At 48.1% G+C, this 20,157-nt stretch overlaps 1 long non-coding RNA gene across 1 annotated transcript; it reads right to left on the bottom strand.

Moving 5' to 3' along the window:
- Nucleotides 1-662: 662 nt before the first annotated feature.
- LOC148004924 (uncharacterized) lies at nucleotides 663-7,363 on the bottom strand. Its single transcript, XR_015624930.1, has 2 exons — nucleotides 7,313-7,363; nucleotides 663-2,432 (listed from the first exon to the last, which is right to left on the bottom strand). It is a non-coding gene; the product is annotated as an uncharacterized LOC148004924 (long non-coding RNA).
- Between the last annotated feature and the right edge of the window lie 12,794 nt (nucleotides 7,364-20,157).

Below are 20,157 nucleotides of genomic sequence, written 5' to 3'. Positions count from 1 at the left end.
ATTGAGTCAAGGAGGGGCTGCTGATGGCTCCCAGCACACTTCTGATATTGAACTAGCTGTGACACCATAGAGGGAACCAGAGACATGTACCTTTGGGTTTTTACTGTCGTGTTAGCAAAACCAGCCATTCCAACTGCAAAATAACAGGAACACCTCAGGGGTAGGACGAAGTGGGATCTGAAGGACAGGGCCCTCTTCTGGGACCTCCTCCCTCGTGACTGCTAATTTTAACATCACATTCACATCCAACAAAGACGATGGCAGCTTGTGCAGCCTTGACTGCAGAGGAGTGTTTTAAAGGGAGCAGCTTCCCTGGCTGTCCTCCTTTCTGGATCGCTGGTTTCCTCATCACCAGTGCTAACAGGCTGGTGCTGCCACGTCAGGCTCAATACATCACCGTTTAATCAGACGTGGCAGCTGCCGGGCAGCCAAGCCCAGTGACAGCTTGCAGCTGAAAAGGCTCTGATCCGACCAAAACATCTTAATGCTGCAAATGAGCCTCGGGCTGAGTCCACCTCAAATAGAAAGTCTGATGATAGGTTCCATCCTCCATGGACCCCTGATGGTGCCTCTCTGTGTCCCAGAGACCACTGAAAGATCCCACGCAGAGAGACCCTTACTCAAGTCTTGGGAAATCGCGGACCCCAGACACAGAGAGACCATTTTGGATGTAATAAGCAAAGGCGAGGTTTATTACGGAGACCTATTACAGAGATCTCCGGGCCGACACATATCCCACGCAGGAGACAGAGGTGTCGACCCCGAGAGGCTGGGAAAAAGAGTATTTAAAGGCAGAGGCTGTGAGCACCAGGGGATGGGGGATGTCAAAGGGGAATGCACCACAAGTTACAGGATTGTTTTATGGCTCCAGGAGATAAGGGGACGCCAGAAGGTTTTATGGCCCCCTGGTTCCTGGAACAGAGCTACTAAATCAGGAGAAGGGTAGGGTCTTCAGGTCCTCATTATTTTTAAACGTTTGTCAAAACTGATGGAGCATTTGTATTTGAAACACCTCTGGTTAGGCTTGGGCTGTCCGGTTTCCTGGAATGCTCTCTGTAGGACACAATGGCTGAAAAGCACAAGTAGGGGCTTATCAGGGTCTGGAGGACATCTGGTTAAAGTATGACTCTGAGTAAGCTGGGGGGATGTCTTTGGATGGTTTATGGCTCAGTCCTCGATAGCCTGAGCTGGTTCTTGTATTCCTTTTCTTTATCTTTATGGCCTGTTATTCCTGGCGGCAGGGCTTAGCCCTGAGTTTGTGGCTTTTGGGGCTAACTCTTTTAATTTTATATTTTTAAACCTAGAATTCGTATAATTTTCTTTTCATTCCCGTCTTCTCCTACTAAATAATTCTAATCTTAGAATTTTGATATCAAGTCTCGTATTTGGTCTCACCAGTTGTCCTAACTGACTGGTACTGTTGTCTCACAACATCAACCGCACAGCACCCACTCGATTTTTAACAAAAGTAATTAACCTGTTTGTCACGCAGGAGCCAAAAACTAAAACCAAGAAAATTATTAATAATGGCCCACCTGTAGCAGAGAGTAGGGTAGTCATCCAGGGAGATCTACTAAACTAGCTCTCGAACTATCTCTGATGTGTTTTTCTGTCTGTCTTTTGTCTAACCTTTTTCTAAGTTTATTTATGGAGTCTTTAATTACTCCTGAATGGTCTGTATAGAAGCAACATTTTTCTTTTAGTATAGCACACAGACTCTTTCTTTAAGGAATATCAGGTCTAATCTTTTTTTATTTTGAAGGACTACCTCTGAGAGGGAGGTTAGGTATTCTTGGAGGTCAGCTAAAAAGTCTTTTACTCTTTTTATATCTGAGTCAATGGCAGTTCTGAATTCTCTATAAGCCTTGTATTGTAGGGCAACAGCAGATGTCCTTGTGCTGCCCTTGTAGCACCTAGATAGCCCTAGCCCTAAGTAATTCTCAACTCTTTTTTTTTGTCTCTTACTAAGTCTTTAGCATCAGGATTTCAATCTGGACACTATCTGAACCTATATACCAAGGTCATGACTGTCTTTCAGAACTTTTAAACTTATATAGGTTGTGATCCCTGAGGCACAGTCCCAAGAAGTGTTAGGAGTACTAACATATGTAATGTTACATCATTTGTAATAGAAATCAAGCCTATCCCCACACCTATCTCGATGGAACCCAGGACAAACATGACTGAATTTCTCTCTAGGTCCCAGCTCTCAGCCCTAACAGCTAGTACACGGCTGGTGAGGGCTGAGAATTGACGGCTGTCAGGGTGGTCAGCAGCACCAGGTATGGTCCTTTCCAGCGAGGATCGAGTGTCTGGGCTCAGTGTAGCTGCTTCCGACCTGGAACTGATGGGATGTCTCAGGGGTCTCCGGGGCATAGGCTGCTGTCAGCTGTGAGCAGATTTCTTTCTGTATCACCTGTAGGTCTTTTAGCCTGGCACACAAATCATTATTACTATGACATGTTGGTTCAGTAACATCATCTAATACAGTCAGGGGAGCTGAGGCCCCATATAAGATCTCAAAGGGGGTAAGGCTGAATCTGGAAGGGGTATTTCTTGCTCTGAAGAGAGCAAGAGGGAAGGAGTGTCACCCAGTCTGTGCCAGTCTCCATGGTCAATTTGGTCAGGGTCTCTTTTAGAGTTCTATTTATTTACTCTACCTGAATTGAGCTTTGAGGTCTGTAAATACAATGTAATTTTTAATCGACCTCTAAATACTTGGCCACACTCTGGCTTACCTTGGCAACGAAAGTAGGACCGTTGTCTGACCAGATTACCTTGGGCATTCCAGACCTGGGGAAGATTTCTTTCAGTATCTTCTTGATGATTGTAGAGGCCGTCTCTCGTTTGGTGAGGAAAGCTTCTATCTATTCCTGAAAAAGTATCTACAAGCACTAGGAGATACTTGTGATTATATTTTTCTGGTTTTATCTCAGTGAAGTTCACTTTGACTTTTTATTAAACTCTCTAGGTCTCTTTGTCTTGTTTGTTTGTTAAGCATTTGTTTACTGACGTATCTTATATTTTTTACTGTCTCTCTTGGCTAAAATCTTAAAGTCTATTACATATATTTTAACTATTTGGACAAACTTCTTATCTCCTAAATGAGTCCATTTCTTAATTTGGCAAAGTGAGTCTTTTGTTTGTTCTTTGGGGGGGGGTACAGCTTTCTCCCCAAGTGTGTCATTGTCTTTTTATCTTTTAAACAACTTGGGCCTTTTCTTCTGTTGTACATTCTAAGTGAGGCCATCCCTTAGTCTAATCCCAGTTCCCAGTGGCTGTCTCTTGTAGGCCTGTAACCAGGATAGGCTCCTGTATAGCCATTTCTCGAGCCACTTTATCTGTTTTGTTACTGTCCCATGTCACTGAATCTCTTTCCTCCTGATATCCTGAGCAATGAATAGTACTCACAGTTGTTGGCTTCATCCGGGCATCTAAGAGATGGCAAAGGCATCTGTGGCGCTGATGTGCTGGGGGGGGTAGAGGTTCAGCCATTCTAGATGACATTGTGTTGTCCACCATGGCAGCACCCACTTGTCTCTGACCTTCATTCATGAAGAGAACTGTTCCCATCTGTGGACAAGGTCCTCGGCTTTCAGCAGGGGTCAATCAGCCAGTCGCAGAGGTCTTTCCTCCACCCATGTGCTTCTGTCAGTGTTTGACACTCGTGCTGTGGTGGCTCCAGGTCCGGATTGGGCAGCAAGGTGACCAGATTGTCCCCAACCGGTGGAGAATCTAGTCCATGGCAGCTGACCAGTGGTCCCATCTTTGGACACTCTATCAGCCACTCTATCACAGTTTAAGTCCTGGATTGGGTGATAATTGTTAGTGCCCGGCTGGCAGGAACGGTGTGTTTCAGGCAGAAAAGCACTAAGCCATTCAACTCCCAGCATCAGTTACTGGTGTACTGAGACAGGTCTTAAGCTCCACATACACAGTCTATAGATATGTATACACATGGCCTCATCCAGCCATTTCAGCCCACGCAAGCCAATTTGGAGAGCAATTTTCTCATGAGCAAGGGATGGGGGCAGTCAGGGATGACTATGAACTAGTGGGTTACCCGGCCCACGCCAAGGTCCACTGTTCTTCGGGCAGTCCATAAGTATTGTTCGTTGTCAGTAGCTCCTTGCACTCAAGGTCTTTGGATATTGGCCCACAGGGGGGCATAGGAGCACAGAGCATTGGGTCCCTGTATCCACAAAACAACTGGGCGGGCTTCCCTTCTATCTCTGTGTATAGCCAGCACCAAGAGGCTCTCCAGTGTCCCCTCTTGTTCTTTCTGGGGCAGTCTCTGACCCAATATCCTTTTTCTTCGTATTAGGCACACTGATCTTTAGTCAGGAATTCTCTTCTGTTGCCAGGTACTATCTTCCTAGGTTCCCTAACTACTGTGGCCAGTATATGTTCCTCTCTCGTCTTTTATCTCTCTAACTTCTTCTTCTTTTTGTCTCTTTTTTTTTTTTAGCTTTCTGTTTTTTTTACCTCTTTCTCTGTAACTTGTACTAACTCTCAGCAACTTAACTTAACCCTTTAAATTTTTGTAACTTTTTCTTTATATCCTTTCTTTATCTTAGCCAGATTGGTGGGGCATTTTTTAGCCCCTCAGAGACCCACCCTTGGAGCCTGGCGGCAGACCTGGCACTCCCTACCTTTAGGCGTCTGAAAAGAGCAGGCAGAAGTGAGGGCCTTCCATCCATCTCTGGAACACTTTTTCTGGCCTCTAGTAGGATTTTGTCTTTCCTCGGTGGTAAAGAAGACCTGTAACAGTTACTAACAAGCATCTCAAATGGGATGGTGAGAAAACAAGAGAATCTTGAGAATAGAGGTCCACTGAAGAGGGCAAATAGCATTTAGTCACACAGCTAAGCCAGGAGGCTTTCTTGGGACAAAAAGACCTTGTGTCTGTGAAACAGAAAAGTGAGCAGAGGGACAGTCTATCTGTTACCGGTTGTCTCTCTGGACTTAGATTTTCTCTTAAGGAGTACCTTCCTTTAGTGCCAGCTCAGTGGCTTTATCACTCAAGAGACCCATCCTCTAAATGGCACTAGGCTTTCAGTAACAACTAATAATAAAAGGATGGAGAGACGATAGAACCTGAGTGTTAGATACTAAGCAGCTGACAAAAGAATTGTAACCAGTTCACCTGGGGCTTCTTGTCTCTTATATCTAATAAAGAGATTGTTAATACTATAGTACCAACCTTTAATAAAAAAACTATAGCTCTCTCCATGTCTCTGAATATCAGGACTGTAGTAGTAGTCCTTTACCAAACTGTCTCAGTGGGCTAAGGGCCCATGGAAACGAAAACATTAATCCTGACCTCGGCCACAGCCAAAGCCTGAATTCTAAATTCAAACTGGCAAAACAAAACAAAGTTCTTTACAGTTTGTTGTAGATTCTTTGAAACTATTTTAGGGGCTTCTCTGCCCCCCAACCTGGGACATTTCTACCACAGGGGCAGGAACTGGCTGCTGTGGGGATAGGATCAAAGGCATTCTCCATGCTAATGATGACCAGTGAGAAAAGTAATTTAATGTTGGAGACTGACTCCTCTCTTGGAATAGGGCCAGCAGATAAGGCAGGCTCCCTAAAGAACTTTTCTTAATGAGCACTCTCTTTCTGTGAGCAAGAGTTGAAGGTCTGGCCACTAAAAGCAGAAATTCTTTTCTTGTTCTTGTTTTTTTTAGAGTCCTCTCCCACCTCACTCTCAGCCTTTTTAGATTATTCTTTATGTAGCATTTTTAACACAGCCTGTCCCTTTTTTATAGCCTGTTGACAGCATTTCTGATCTTTTAGGCAGCTATGTACTAAGTGTCATACCGGCTGAAACTCTACCTTTAAGATTCTTTGTTTCTAAGCAAAATTTAAATCCTTTTCTAGCTTATCTCAGCTGTCCACCATGAGATTCCCAGAGATCGCAAACCAAGGTGTAGTAATTCACTAAGAAATCTTTTTATAGTGTTTCTTTTTACCTTAAGCCTTTTTCTTTTAAACAGCTCCTGAAGAGCCAGAAAAATTGGGAGAGACTTGAGAAGTCCCCATGCTCGCTGCAGCAGCTCCGCAGCTAATTTCGCTCCCCCCTACTGTGTGTTTCAAGCACAAGCACAGATAAAACACTATGTTTTAAAAACTTAACATTGGCTATCAACCAACACACCGCCACTAGAGCGGGGTCCATAAAATTAAGTTTCTTACTCACTACACTTGTTTCATACCGGAGGCCTAATCTGGGGAACTTTTTTATTTATGAGCGGTTTCTTCCTCAAGGCTTTTGTTAATGTCTGTTTACACAACTGTTAACAGCAGCTAGGTTGGTCAAAGGGAGTAAAGGGAGGGGTCTCTCTCCTTGGGGAGGAGGCTCAAGAGAGAAAGACAAAACTCCCTGGCAGAAAACAATTTCTCTCAAGCAAATTATTTTTAACTTTTAACTTAAGCACCAAGAGGACCAAGTAAAACTCTTTGACGAACAAAGCAAACAGTTTCATGATTTCAAACACAGTCGTCAGTCCAAGATTCAAACACAGTCGTCAGTCCAAAATTCAAAAACGAAACAAAAGCCAAAAAGACACTCGACAATACCACAGAAAACAAGCCAGACAAACAATATCAAGACAAAGCATCTTATAACCAACTTTCACAGATGCCTGGTACCTTCAGTACGTGGCCCAAACTGCAGCTTAACCTTAGCTGCTTTTGGGATGAGATGGACCATCTGATTCCACCTCCCAACAGGATTCCAGAGTGTCCTCTTGTCCTAACGACTAAGCACACTTGTCCGTGCCTATATTTAAATAGGCAGCCGAACTCGACCTCTGACGGAGTGGGATTCCTCGTCCACTCCCGCCTAGGTAAAAGGAGCATTCCATCTCCTTTGTTCCAGAAAACCAGAGTCAGGTCCTCCTGACTGTCCATAGCCGGGCTCTCCCGACTGTTCTCCGCCCGTGGAACGTCTTCCAGGGGCTGCAGCCTTGCGGGCCCGGGGCGTCCCCCCTTCCGCAGCCAGGGGGTCCTCACGGACCACAAAGGCAGCTGCACTGAGTGGGGATACACATCCACTCTCCTACAGGGCAGGAATACACATCCACCCTCTTACCACAGGGCAGGAATACACATCCACCCTCTCAGCACAAGGCAGGAATACCCATCTGCCCTCTTACCACAGGGCAGGAATACCCATCTGCCCTCTTAACACTGACCAGTACTAAGACACACATATATACACACACGGCGGAACCAAAACAGAGACAGACACAGACTGACAATTGCGGCGCCGCTCACACAGAAACACTCAGACAAACATCCAACTCACCTCCAAGGGGTCTTCGGAGTCTGGGGTAGTCGCGCAGATCCCGGACGAGCCCCCATAAATATGAAAGATCCCACGCAGAGAGACCCTTACTCAAGTCTTGGGAAATCGCGGACCCCAGACACAGAGAGACCATTTTGGATGTAATAAGCAAAGGCGAGGTTTATTACGGAGACCTATTACAGAGATCTCCGGGCCGACACATATCCCACGCAGGAGACAGAGGTGTCGACCCCGAGAGGCTGGGAAAAAGAGTATTTAAAGGCAGAGGCTGTGAGCACCAGGGGATGGGGGATGTCAAAGGGGAATGCACCACAAGTTACAGGATTGTTTTATGGCTCCAGGAGATAAGGGGACGCCAGAAGGTTTTATGGCCCCCTGGTTCCTGGAACAGAGCTACTAAATCAGGAGAAGGGTAGGGTCTTCAGGTCCTCATTATTTTTAAACGTTTGTCAAAACTGATGGAGCATTTGTATTTGAAACACCTCTGGTTAGGCTTGGGCTGTCCGGTTTCCTGGAATGCTCTCTGTAGGACACAATGGCTGAAAAGCACAAGTAGGGGCTTATCAGGGTCTGGAGGACATCTGGTTAAAGTATGACTCTGAGTAAGCTGGGGGGATGTCTTTGGATGGTTTATGGCTCAGTCCTCGATAGCCTGAGCTGGTTCTTGTATTCCTTTTCTTTATCTTTATGGCCTGTTATTCCTGGCGGCAGGGCTTAGCCCTGAGTTTGTGGCTTTTGGGGCTAACTCTTTTAATTTTATATTTTTAAACCTAGAATTCGTATAATTTTCTTTTCAACCACCACCTGGAGGTTAGATGCTTCTGCATGAGGCACAAAAAAACAGATGTGTGTGTGTGTGTGTGTGTGTGTGTGTGTGTGTGTGTGTGTGAGACCATGAAGCCCATGTCTTCACTGAATTTGGGGGAGAGAGGAGGGCACTGCTGCATGCCAGAGTTCTTGTCTGGAGATGAAAGCATAGACACAGGGGGAGGGTCAGGACACCCATTCTGTCTTTGCTCCTGATTCATTTTCTATGGTCTAGCCCCTTCCCCAAAGCTGGACTCAGTTTCAGACATCTTACTTAGAGTCCCGACCCTTTATCAGCAGCCCTGTGACTCAGGGACTCCTGGTTATTGTCGCGATCTGGAAACATTATTATTTGTCTTGACTTTTTGTGGGAAACTGCTCAACTGAGGACCCCCTGGCTGAGGCCTTACTTGAGTTTTGGATAAGCATTTGTGGCAGGCAGAAGCCTCTGGCCCCATGAAGTTTCTTTCTGGTGCTTCTGGGGGACCTTGGAGGTCTCGCTGTGAGGCCTGCTGGATTAGCTGGGGCATGGCAGTTTCAGGCAAAGATATCTCGATCATACACACCCAGTCTCTCCGGCTCCCTCAATGCACCATACACTCCAAACCTCCTATTCTTTTCTTTCCATAACCCACTGGATCCAATCAGCCCTGCTGTAAAGTGACTGGGTAAGGAGAATTCCACGGAGCGTTAGGTAACCTTCCAGTGGACACATTAGCAAGGAAAAGTGAGCTGTACTAGTTATCAGAGGGGTGGCTCTCCTAATCCCCTCTCCTAGCCACGCTGGAAATTTGGCTGGCTTGGTCTTGCGCAGGTCACCGCAGATGCTGATATTCACGTTCATGAGCGTGGCAGCCACGTTGAGCCCCGAGGACATCATTTCAAAGCATCCCTCCCCCTCGTACCCCTCCTATGTTTGCATCCCTTTTGCTTCCTCTTCCACAGCGTTCCCTGAGCCTTGTGGGGGAGGGTTGATATTGATGTCTCATTTATCTCGAAGTGCTCGCAGACATTTATCCTTAGCGCCTTGAACAGTTATGAGTCTCGATATTAGCCATGACCCAGTGCAGGAAGTTTCTCCTAAGAAGGCTGAGAGAAGTATAAGTCCATGGATTTCAGCATGAGTGTTTAGGAGGCAGCTCTGAAATATGGCCAATTAGCAGAAGGACAGTGGGACAGGCTGTGCATTACCCTATCCATACTATGTAGGTACAGTCCATTTGAGAAGGCTCTGGGCTTCTGGCCTTCAGCTGGTTATAAAAATCCCAGTGCATACAGGCCTCTGAATTGGGAGCCTCTTCCACAGTCAGTAGAGTAGTCGGTGTGCACCCTGATGGGAGAGCCGCAAAGTAAAAACTACTCACGGGCAGAGTTCCCGTGGTTTTAGCCCTGAGACTCCCTTCTTCCCTGCACGTTCCCGAACCAGCCAGCCTCCTGCTCATGTAGCAGCCGGCTCCCAGCTGCATGGGTTGTTTGGTGTGGTTTTCTCCTACTGAGGCCGGTGCGGGATTTTGTCTGGGGTTGCAGTGTTTGTCACGTCTGTGTGGGGTGTTGGCAGAGTGGCTGGGCAATGTCATTGTATGCAGGCCTAATGAGGGCTCCCGATTTTGTTTTCTGTGCTGTTTTGAAGGATTTGATTTGAAAGACAGAACCAAATGAACTGGAAATACTGGGTTGTACTTGAAGTAAAAATGTCCTGACAATGGCGTCACGTGTTTGAACAGACCCCCCTCTGGGAATTCAGGGCTGTGACACTCAGCACTGACCGACCACACAGAGAGTTTTGCTAGTAACAAACCATCGCTCAGAGGTGGATTGGCCCAAGCACTGAGAATGTCACCAAGGTCCCAAAATGTGATGGGGCTTATCTCTGTCAAGTCTCTTCTGGGTGGGCCTGACCCCAGTTTTCCTCCCATGATCATGGGGACCACCTACATGACTGTTCCTGGTGGTATAGGTCATGCTCCAGGTAAGGTAAAGAGGGCCTTGATCAGGCTGGGGAACAGCTTAGTGCCAGAGCATGTGTGCGGCTCTGAGTTCTATAGTCCTGAGTCCTATCCAGCATGGAGGAGGCTTGAATGGGTAAGGAACTTGTTCCACTTGGGGAGAGAAAGGTAAATGCCTTGTGGGTGAAAGGTAAATGCTGCCAGGCCATGGTGGGCCCTGGGGTTCCAGGATGTGGTCCTTCCTGTTCACTGCCTTGCAAAACTTGAATGTTCATTTTAATGAGACTGTGGGCTCAGCTTGTGTCATCAAACGACAGAGAACCACAGCATTGGATTTGAAAGCCCTATTGTTCTCCCAATAGGTCCTATTGTCCTTTCCAATGTGGATGTCTGAGCTGATGGCTGGTACCTGGCAGCTCTTCCGGGTCAGGGAAGTGATACTCATTAAGTCCTGGTTTCCTTCCTCTTCCTATAGTGAGCTAGTCTGGGTGGTTTGTGAGCTGTTTCTTGGCTGTTTGGTGATTTAAATCCACACCAGGGCCCTCGGCGGTTTTCAGTTTCCTCTCCAGGCCTTTTGAATCCCAAGCCTGGGCTGGAGCTAGCAGAGTTCTGTGGTAAGCCAGTGTAGACAGGGTGCTTGGTATAGGAATGCCACTGGAGCAGGTCTTTGGGAAGCTGCATCTGAGGCTCATGGCCTCTGTGGGTGGTAATGCTTCCTGAGACAACTGTCCCAGCTGGGCTCAGTGCCAGGTCTCAGCCCCTTGGCGACCTATAGTGTTAACGTTTAGGTTTAGGGTACACTAAGTCCCCTTGACTGAGACTAGGTGTCCACACCAGGTTAGGGACCAGCTCCTGAATGACAGCAGCTAGGCAGAGTCTACAGTCCAGGTCCACACGGTCACCTCACCTGTCGCCTCTACCTGGAGCACAGAATGCCCATTCTGGGGTTAGCCTAGGGTTTCCCATGGTCACACCTGGGCCATCTTCCTGGTGTGGGTCCCCGGGCTGTTTTTAGTTCTGAGCTAACTTGGAGTATCAGGCCAGCCACAAAGCTGATGGATGTGGCTTGTCCAAGCTGAGCAATGCAAGGCTCAGAGAGTTCCGTCTCTGAACAGAGGTCCCCGAGTGTCTCCAGCACTTCCTCAAACGGCTCGTGCTGGAGGGATTTGTAGGCAAATGCACCCATGTCGCCTCCTTCCTACATAAGAATGTGTGAAGGGAGACTACCCCAGGACATGGGAGGTTGGGTGGCCTGTCTTCTGAGGCCCACAGTAGAGCCCGTGTGAAAGAAGAATCAGAGGGGCCTGCTTTAGCCTCAGGGCTCAGACCTGTCCTGGGGCCTCAGTGTGGGAAAAGTAGTTCTGGGCCCACAGGCTGTGGAGGCCCTAGTCTAGGGTCACCATTGCTGTCTAACTTAGAGAAGTCGGCATTTCTCAAAAGAGCCTGAACGTTCCACTTTCAAGGTTTCTGGTCATTTAACCCCATAGGTAAAAGATGTTCATGACTCTTTCCCCATCCTGATGGCCCAGAGCATCCCTGGGTGCTGTTATCCTAAGCTGTGTGCACACCCAGGGGAGGGAGATGGTGGAAACCTTGCTCCATCCCAGCGTTCCAACAGTCAGAATGCAGACAGTGGACAGTAGACAGTAAAGAGGATGGAGGCGTAGAAGATCCAGGGCCACAGGCCTCCCTGCTGGAACCTGTCATCCAGTGGTGCAGTCTTCCCCTGGTGGCGGACTGTTTAAGTAAGGTGGGAAGGACTCCTGGTACCCACAGCTAACCAACGTTGGCCACTCTGAGGGTCATCTGGAGCTGCTCTGGCGCCTCCTGGATTCTCTGTGGACTGCAGTCCAACTGTTATGCCTAGAGTTCACTTTCCACTGTCCCTGGAAAAAGAGTTAGGCACTGTCTGGGGTGCCAGCCTTGGGGGTCTTGGGGTGACCAGCTGAAGGGACAGCTCAGTGTCCCCGAATGAGGAGCAGGCTCCTTTTGTCATGGTGCCCAATTAAGTGAGATTGCTTTTCCTGCTTCCTACTTAAAAGTTCCCATGTGGACGCAAAGATTGTCAGCTCAGCATTCTCCCAGGATGGTAGCAATGGTTTCTGTCACTTCTGCTCCAGGGTTTTAAATTAAGCTGGCTAGGATAAGGGCCTCTGCTCATTTATCCAGCCTGGGCTCTTCCTGGGACCCGAGCCTCCTAATGAACGTCGGAGCTGACTTGGCAATTTCTTCCTACCTGTGGCTTAACAATGATCTTATCCTGTTGCCGGGCAGCACTCTGCCCGTAGACTCTGGCCTGCAGCCAGCACTGCAGGTGCTGCCTGGTGTCGTCCACCCAAAGATCTGTCACAGCCCTAGCCTCAGTACCCGGGAGTGTGATCTTACTGGAAATTGGCACAGGTGTCATCAAGCTAAGGATCTTGGGACGAGGTCAGTCTGGATTAGGAGGTCCTGAGTCTAACACTTAGGGATGTAGAGCATAGGAAGAGGCTACGTGGAGATGGAACCCAATGGACAAAAGAGGGTTGTCCCAGAGCCCTCAAAAAGGGCATAGCTCTCCCCACATCTCCGCTCCAGTTTTCTGGCCTCCATACTAGGAGGGTGAGCTTTTGCAACTCAATGCACTCAGCCGATGTCACTGTGGCCCCAGGACTTGCAGCCAGACTGGCTCATCTCTTGAGGGTACATATTGATTCATGGCAGGGACACACCCATCAACACACTTCGGGAGGGTTCTCCTTCCGGCTTCTGCCTGCTGCTATGCTCACCAACTTCTGGTCACTTGGAGGAAGGGCAGGCTAGTTGAGTGAACAGCAGGCCCTGCAGAGGTCTTCAGCCAATGCCAGGAAGCCTGGGAGTACTGGCCAGGCTGGGCGTCACATATGTTCTTCCACACAATTGATGACTTGGCAAGTGTTAATCACACCCTCATTTGCTCAAATGGCTATAATTTGGGACATTTTACTTATTTAGATCATTCCACTTAAAATACCAGGGCTTCTAATTTTTTGAGAAGAGTTCACGGACATGACATGCTTTGAAAATAGCTTTCTAGAGTCTGATCTTTCCAGGACTTTTTTTTTTTTTTTTTTACGGTTTAAGCCAGCAGGCATGGCATTCAGGGCACAAGGAGCTGTTTGCAATTGTAATTATAATATGCCTCCCTTTGTTATTAACCAGAAAATGAAAACCCAGAAAAATATAAAAATGGCCAGATAAGAAATCCAATGTGTCCGTCTCTGGTCTTTCCTTCCCGCTCTCTTTTAAAACAAGTGTCCCCCCCCCACCCCCCGCATACCTCTTCCTCCTTCTCTTCCCAGTGTCTCTGGTTCCCTCCCCAGGAGTGTTCACACTGTGCATATGTGGCCAACGCTGGTCAGCCCATCCTCGTGTGAATGCTGTTTAACTATCTGTAACAGGTGGCGGGCTGTTTCAAGGTCTCCGGAGACATGGGACACGGGTCTAGCTTGACCCATGTGGTTTGTCATGACGCAATATAAACACTTCAGTGTAGCCCCCTTTCTGTTCACTAGTGGATAGTTCTCTGTGCTTCTCGGTCGCACAAAGGTTAGAACAGCGGTTCTCAACCTTCCTAATGGGGCAGTTCCTCAGGTTGTGGTGTCCCCCAACCATACAATTACTTTTGTTGCTACTTCATAGCAGCCATTTCGCTACTGTTACGTAGACTGCAACGTAAATATCTGTGTCTTCCAATGGTCTTAGGTGACCCCTGTGAAAGAGTCATCCGACCCCCATCCCCCATCATGGGGCCTTGGCCACAGGTAGAAAACCACTGAGCTCAAGTGTCAGTTCCTGAGATCTCACCTGTAAGGTTTCTGTGGGCAGGGTCTTGGCTGTCACAGTGTCTATAGGTCCTGTCGAAATGCAGGTTCTAATGGAGCAAAGCTGGTAACAGGGGACAGAGGGGTAGGAGTCCGTCAGAGTGGGGAGGTGTAGCAGCAGGCAAGCGCTGAGACCAGAACAGGAAGCTGAGCGTTTATATCCTCAACTGTTAGAGTGGAGCAAGAGAACAGACTGGAAATGGTACAAAGGTTTAAACGCTCAGAGCCTAGGTGACCTCCAGTGCGCTGTGTTTCCTCTACCGAGACCACGCCTCCCAAACTTCCCCAAACAACACTAACAACTGTGGGGTGTTTTGATGCTTGAGCCTATGGGGGAACGTTCTCACCCAAATCAACCTAGGGTGGTTTCTTTCTGGATGGTTCTCCCAGTGAGTGGGTGTGAAACGCTCTTCTGCCTTGTCCTGTTAAGGGGATGATACTCCTTCCCTTCTCTGTCTGAAACTCAGTAACCTGCGTTGCAGGTCTGATGGTGTCCCGTGCTGTCCCCGGGACAAACCCACCTTGGCCGTGATAGACTCTGATAATGAAAAGTCGACCTTAAATAGTTACGTGTATTTGTGGCTACTTAGCGTGCCAGCGATCAGTCTAGCTACTTTCTCAGCTCTTTGTTGTTGCCAGAGTCTTTCAAAATGTCCCTTCATGGCTTTTGCATGGCTAACACCTTTACCTCTGGCTTGTTTTAATATTGGCTTTTAAGTCTTTGATGTTAGAATATTGCCCCTATTCCATGCATCCACTGGTCCTGGTATGACAATGAATACGGCTACAGCAACAGGGTGGTGGACCTCATGGCCTACATGGCCTCCAAGGAGTAAGAAACCCTGGACCACCCACTCCAGCCCAGCAAGGACACTGAGAGCAAGAGAGTGGCCCTCAGTTACTAAGGAGTCCCCATCCCAACTCAGCCCCCAACACTGAGCATCTCCCTCACAATTCCATCCCGGACCCCCATAACAACAGGAGGGGCCTAGGGAGCCCTCCCTTCTCTCTTGAATACCATCCATAAAGTTTGCTGCACCCCCCCCTAAAATAATATTGCCCTTCACATAGTCTGCATTGGGTTCATACTTAGTTACCTTGGTTGCAGAGTGTTGAATTTCTTGCATTTGTATGTAAAAATTTCTCAGCAAAATTTGGAGGCCCTTGGTTATTGGGTGTGGGTCTGTCCATGCCTCTCTCTGCTTTCTCTGGAGTTCTAGGGTCTGTTAAATCCCTGAATACTGTTTCACAGAACTCTCCAGCCCTGCTGTCGTCGTCGTCGTCGTCGTCGTCATCATCATCATCATATCATCATCACCACCATCATCACCACTATTCAGTTCTTCCCTCTCTTCTTTCCGATGAGCTGGACTCAGGTTCATGATTCTTTTCCTTGGCCTCCTCCAAACTCCAGAGAGGCTGTCTGGAATAGTCCTCCTTCGTTACCATGGCTACCAGCTCTAGAGTGCCCACTTGTCCTCGCTTCTATTGTTCTCTCCGTGAGATGGTTTCCGCCACTTAGCTATGCACACCTTATTTTTATCCTTTGCCTATATCCCAGATTGGTTTTGAACATATTTGTAGCATTGCCTTGACGTCATCTGCCATGTCTGAGTCTAGCTGGTGTCAGCTTATATCAGCGTTGTTTTCTCTCTGAATTATGGTCAAAATTCCTTGTTTCTTTGCAAACCTGCCTTTCAGGGAAGATGCTGCAGTCCCTCCTAGAGCTCCTTTTGGTCCTCTGCAAACTTTCTTCACTGTAACCTTTTCCTTGCAGAACGCGGGCATCTATGTCTCGTTGGTTTTGCGGCTTCTTGTAGGTGCTCTTTCCCATCATGGCCTCTTAAGTTTAATTTTAAGATCAACCAAGGCTGGAGGCAGAGATGGGCATTCCTTAGGGTCTGTGGCTTCTTTATGTCTGGAGCTTTTCCCACAGCCCCACAACTGTGGGCTCAGACACGCCACAGCTGACCACTTCCTGTGGCTCAGTACTCCACCTGGGGGATGTCTTCAGTCACAGTCAACAGAGATTCACAGGGCTGGCCCCAAACAGAGAGGGTTTCTCTGGCCTTACCAGACTCCTGACAGCCCCTTGGCATCTCCAGTGTGTGCGTGTGAATGTGTATGTGTGTATGTGTGTGTGTGTGTGTGTGTTTGTGTGGTGTGTGTGTTTGTGTGTATGTGTTTGTGTGCATGTGAATGTGTATGTGTGTATGTGTGTGTGTGTTTGTGTGGTGTGTGTGTTTGTGTGTATGTGTTTGTGTGGTGTGTGTGTGTGTTTGTGTGATGTGTGTGTTTGTGTGGTGTGTGTATGAGTATGTGTGTGTATGTGTGTGTGTGTGTGGTGTGTGTGTATGTGTGTGTATGTATGTGTGTGTATGTGTGTGTGTTTGTGTGGTGTGTGTGTGTATGTGTGTGTATGTGTGTGTGTTTGTGTGGTGTGTGTGTATGTGTGTGGTGTGTGTGTATGTGTGTGTATGTATGTGTGTATGTATGTGTGTATGTGTGTGTGTGTGTGTGTGTGTGTGTGTGTGTGTGTGTGAAAACTGTGGCTGTGGGCAGGGTAGCATGCACTTCAGTGCTCCCCCTCTGTATCTCTGGGTGCTCCCCACCTCAGGCTCCAGAGTCTTCATACTTCCAACCAGAAAGGCTATTCCCCCATTTCCTGCAGACAGAGCCGGGGTGGAGGTGTCTGAGAAACCACAGGCCTGGGTTTTCCAGCCAGGGTTGGTTGAGGTTCATCTCCCACAGAACCTCCGTGTGCTGGATACTGTGTGGAGTCTTTAGTGTTGTGGGATTGACTTCCCAGCTTTGATGGTTATGATCTGTGGGCAGAGAGCCCTGTGACCAGCTTGTCTCTCAACATCATTTCATATTATCTCAGTCAGCACATCACATTGGGACTGTGGTGGGGCAAGTTCTACATCAGTAACTTCTCCTTCCCTTTGCTGCATAGAATTAAAAACATTTTTTTTTTAATTTTTAAAAAATTTTTATTTATTTTGAATTCTGGTTCATTCACGACTCTAGGGTGGAAACGCTGGCACCCACCACAGTCTTGCCAGTGTGTGGCTGTTAACCTCTGAGAACTGGCTTCTCCCATGAGGTGGGCAGTGCTGCCCTGCGGTGCTGTAGGTCAGTAGGAGAAGACAGTTTGCCCTGAGTTGTGTTGAACTCATTCTTGAGTTGAGCCTTCTAAGCACATTTCCCACCACATTATCTAAGATGATGCCGAGGAAGCCGATTCTAGAATCACTATTTTCCTGCAGTGGCATCCACTTAACACCAGGAGCCCTGGGCTTTTAGTTGAGTAAAGGCCAAACAATCAGAAGTCTGGACGGACAGCTCATTTATCAAGCTGAGACAAACGTGTCTCTGGCGCTTGGAGTGGGGGGGATGCGCGGTGAAAGGTTAGGGATGTGAAGAGCCAGATTCGTCTCAGCGGCGTGTGAAAATGCCTCAGAGCAGATGCTTCCATTTCCGCTTGGCGCAGTGGGCGGGGGCTTGTAATTTTCAGTGCTAATTACTCCATTTAGGAGTCTTGCTTGGGAGACACTGTCTTGCAGGGGTCAAAGCTGCCCTTTGCAGGAAATCTTCTCCGACTGTCTGTAAGATCACAGAAAATGTCCCTGATGAGGCAAGGACGGTAAATTAACAGATAGCAGATCCCTTTCCAATAAACTCCAGTGAGTTCTATGCATTTTAATTAGCCCTCCTCCAGCGTAAGGCTGGGGGAGGGGAGTAAGTCGATGTGTGGCGCCCCCTGGCGGTACCTGGAATCATGCCGGGGACACTCCCTTTTGCTGTAATCTTTTTGACACTGAGGCCAAGGGTCCAAGACTGGGCAGGTCAGCGTGATATCAAGGGTGCTGATAGCACGCTGGGCAGGAACATTCCCCCTGGAGCATATGCATCCACAGGAGAAACTTGGCATCACAGTCAAGGTATTCTGCTTAGTTCTTGTGTCACCACAGCTCAAGGAAATGTGGAAAACTCAGATGGGGTGAGGTGACATACTGGCATCCCCACATCTACAGTTGGGGGTTGCTTGCTGTTTCTGGGGATGAACCCAAACTCTGTACTGCTGTGTGACCAACGGTCTCCACACTGCCACGTGGGGGATGGGCTTAGAGGTCTCTATACAGCTTGTTTCTGATCTCTGTATGGTTCAGCTATGGGGAGTCCGGGGTTTCTGCAGGTCTGAAAAGGACTGATAAAGTGTGTGCCCACAGTATACTCTTCCTCCGAGGCCTCATTTTTCTCATATATGAATGGCCCTTCCAACCTTTCCTTGACCCAGTCATTTAAGCAAGGATCTCTCCCTGACAGGGATCCCACCCAGGTTTATTTGTGGCTTTGTTCTAGTGGCTGCCATCCACATGACAAAGCAGCTCTCACCCAGAAATAAGATTCCATACAGAGGAATACTCCAGATATTACTACATAGCAGGAGCCCATCCCCCAACCCCAGCTGAGCAACTATGACAAGCGGTTGGTTGAGACCCAGGGAGTGGGATCGTAGGTTCCAACACCCGCCTCTTGCTGCTGGGATGGCAATCAAATCCTTTCCATTTCTTTGGTTTTTTTCTGTTTAAAAAGAAAGCGTAGATTAATTAGGAGTTTCGCTGGATGGTGAATAAATGTCAAACAGCTGTTAGAAGCATGCGGAAGACAGACTGCTCTTGTAAGGAAAATAAATTTATTTCTCATTATCAGGATTTAAAAATAGCCCAGCAAAATGAACCTAATGTGTGAGGTGTGTCTCTGAGGCTTTCTAGGAAGCCTAGCCAGCTGCACCCGTGACTGAAGGGCCATGCCCTGCCCTTCCTGATGGCAGGGCCCCCTCATGAACCTCCAGTGTAGACCTTTCTCTGTTGTTACCAGGGATTGGCACTGTCCAGACAGGGTGCTCAAATGAGCAGGGACATCTATGCACTCATCACTCAAACCTTGGGAGCTGCTGTGTGTGAGCCTCGCACAGCCGTTAGTCCTGCTGGAGAGGTTGTGAGACCCCAACAGGAAGGGATAGAGAGGTCTCTGTGGTGATAGATTCTGTGAGACTGGGAAGGGCAGGAGGCCAGAGCCTATCTGGTCTGGACCTGAATACAGTGGGCATCTCTGCTTAGCTGACTCTGGGAGACAGTTGCTCCTCTGTGATCCAGGCCCTGGCCATCATGGAGGAGGATATTCCCTCCCAAATATCTAGAATGGTATGGAGTTCTGGCTTTCCTTGGAAGTGTGGGGATGCAGCTTCAAAGATCAGGGCAGTAGTTCAGTGGAAGTCAGAAGAGAGCTGGTTGAATACCTGTGGTCACACATGGGGCCCAAGGAGTCACTCTCACCTCGGCATCCACTGGCTTACCACAGAGGATGCTTAGGGACAGGGAGACCTGTGGAGGGTATGGTGCAGTGAGGGACTTAGTATCTTGTCCCAACCTTCCTTGTAGAGTTGGAGGCAGTTGTACATCATCACATGTTTCCATCAGGGCGTGCAGAACCCATCCAGTGCATACACCTGTCTCCTCATGGGTGAGTAGCTCTTTGTGTCTGAGATACCTTTCCCAGAATTCCATGGCGCCCTCTGAAGAGACTGTGGATGAGTCACGGGCTGCTACTGACGGTCCTTCAACACTTGCATCCACAGCTCATCCATTTGGTCTCAGGCAGCAGCTCAGTGTGGGCCTTACTCCTTCCCAGCTCCTGCCTCCTCCCTGTTTGCGTAGACAACTGCAGCTGAGACCTGAAAGGCTGGCCTCACTCTTCTTGCAGGAGTTCTTTCCCTAGTGAGGTGTGAGCTTAGCACTTATCTACTTCTTGCAGGGCTCTGATGAGAAACCAAGTAGAGGTCAAACGGAGGAACGAGTGAATTTATCAGGTTTACTTATAGACCATGGATGAGGGGTTACTTCCAGAAGCATGGGTGACCCCAAAACACCGCACCACTAAAAAGTCTCTCCCTGGTATAGATGAAACTTTGCCATAGAGGCACAGAGTCCTCTCCTTCAGTTAACTTTCTGCATTTGTGATGGTTTGAATAGGAATGTTCCCCAATAGGCACATATATTTGAATGCATAGCCACCAGTGAGTGGCACTATTTGAAAGGATTATGAGAATTATGAGGTGTGGCCTTATTGGAGGAAGTGTGTCTTAGGGGGTGGGGCTTGAATTCTCAGAAGCCCATGCAGGGTCCAGATACTCTCTCTGCACATGGATCATAATGTACAACTCTCAGCTACTTGTCCACCACCA

Source organism: Rattus norvegicus, chromosome 7 (genome assembly GCF_021556685.1).
Source record: "Rattus norvegicus strain SHRSP/BbbUtx chromosome 7, alternate assembly SHRSP_T2T, whole genome shotgun sequence".
NCBI lineage: Eukaryota > Metazoa > Chordata > Mammalia > Rodentia > Muridae > Rattus > Rattus norvegicus.
The sequence above is the reverse complement of the archived record's forward strand: the minus strand, read 5'-3'. Positions and strand labels throughout refer to the sequence as shown.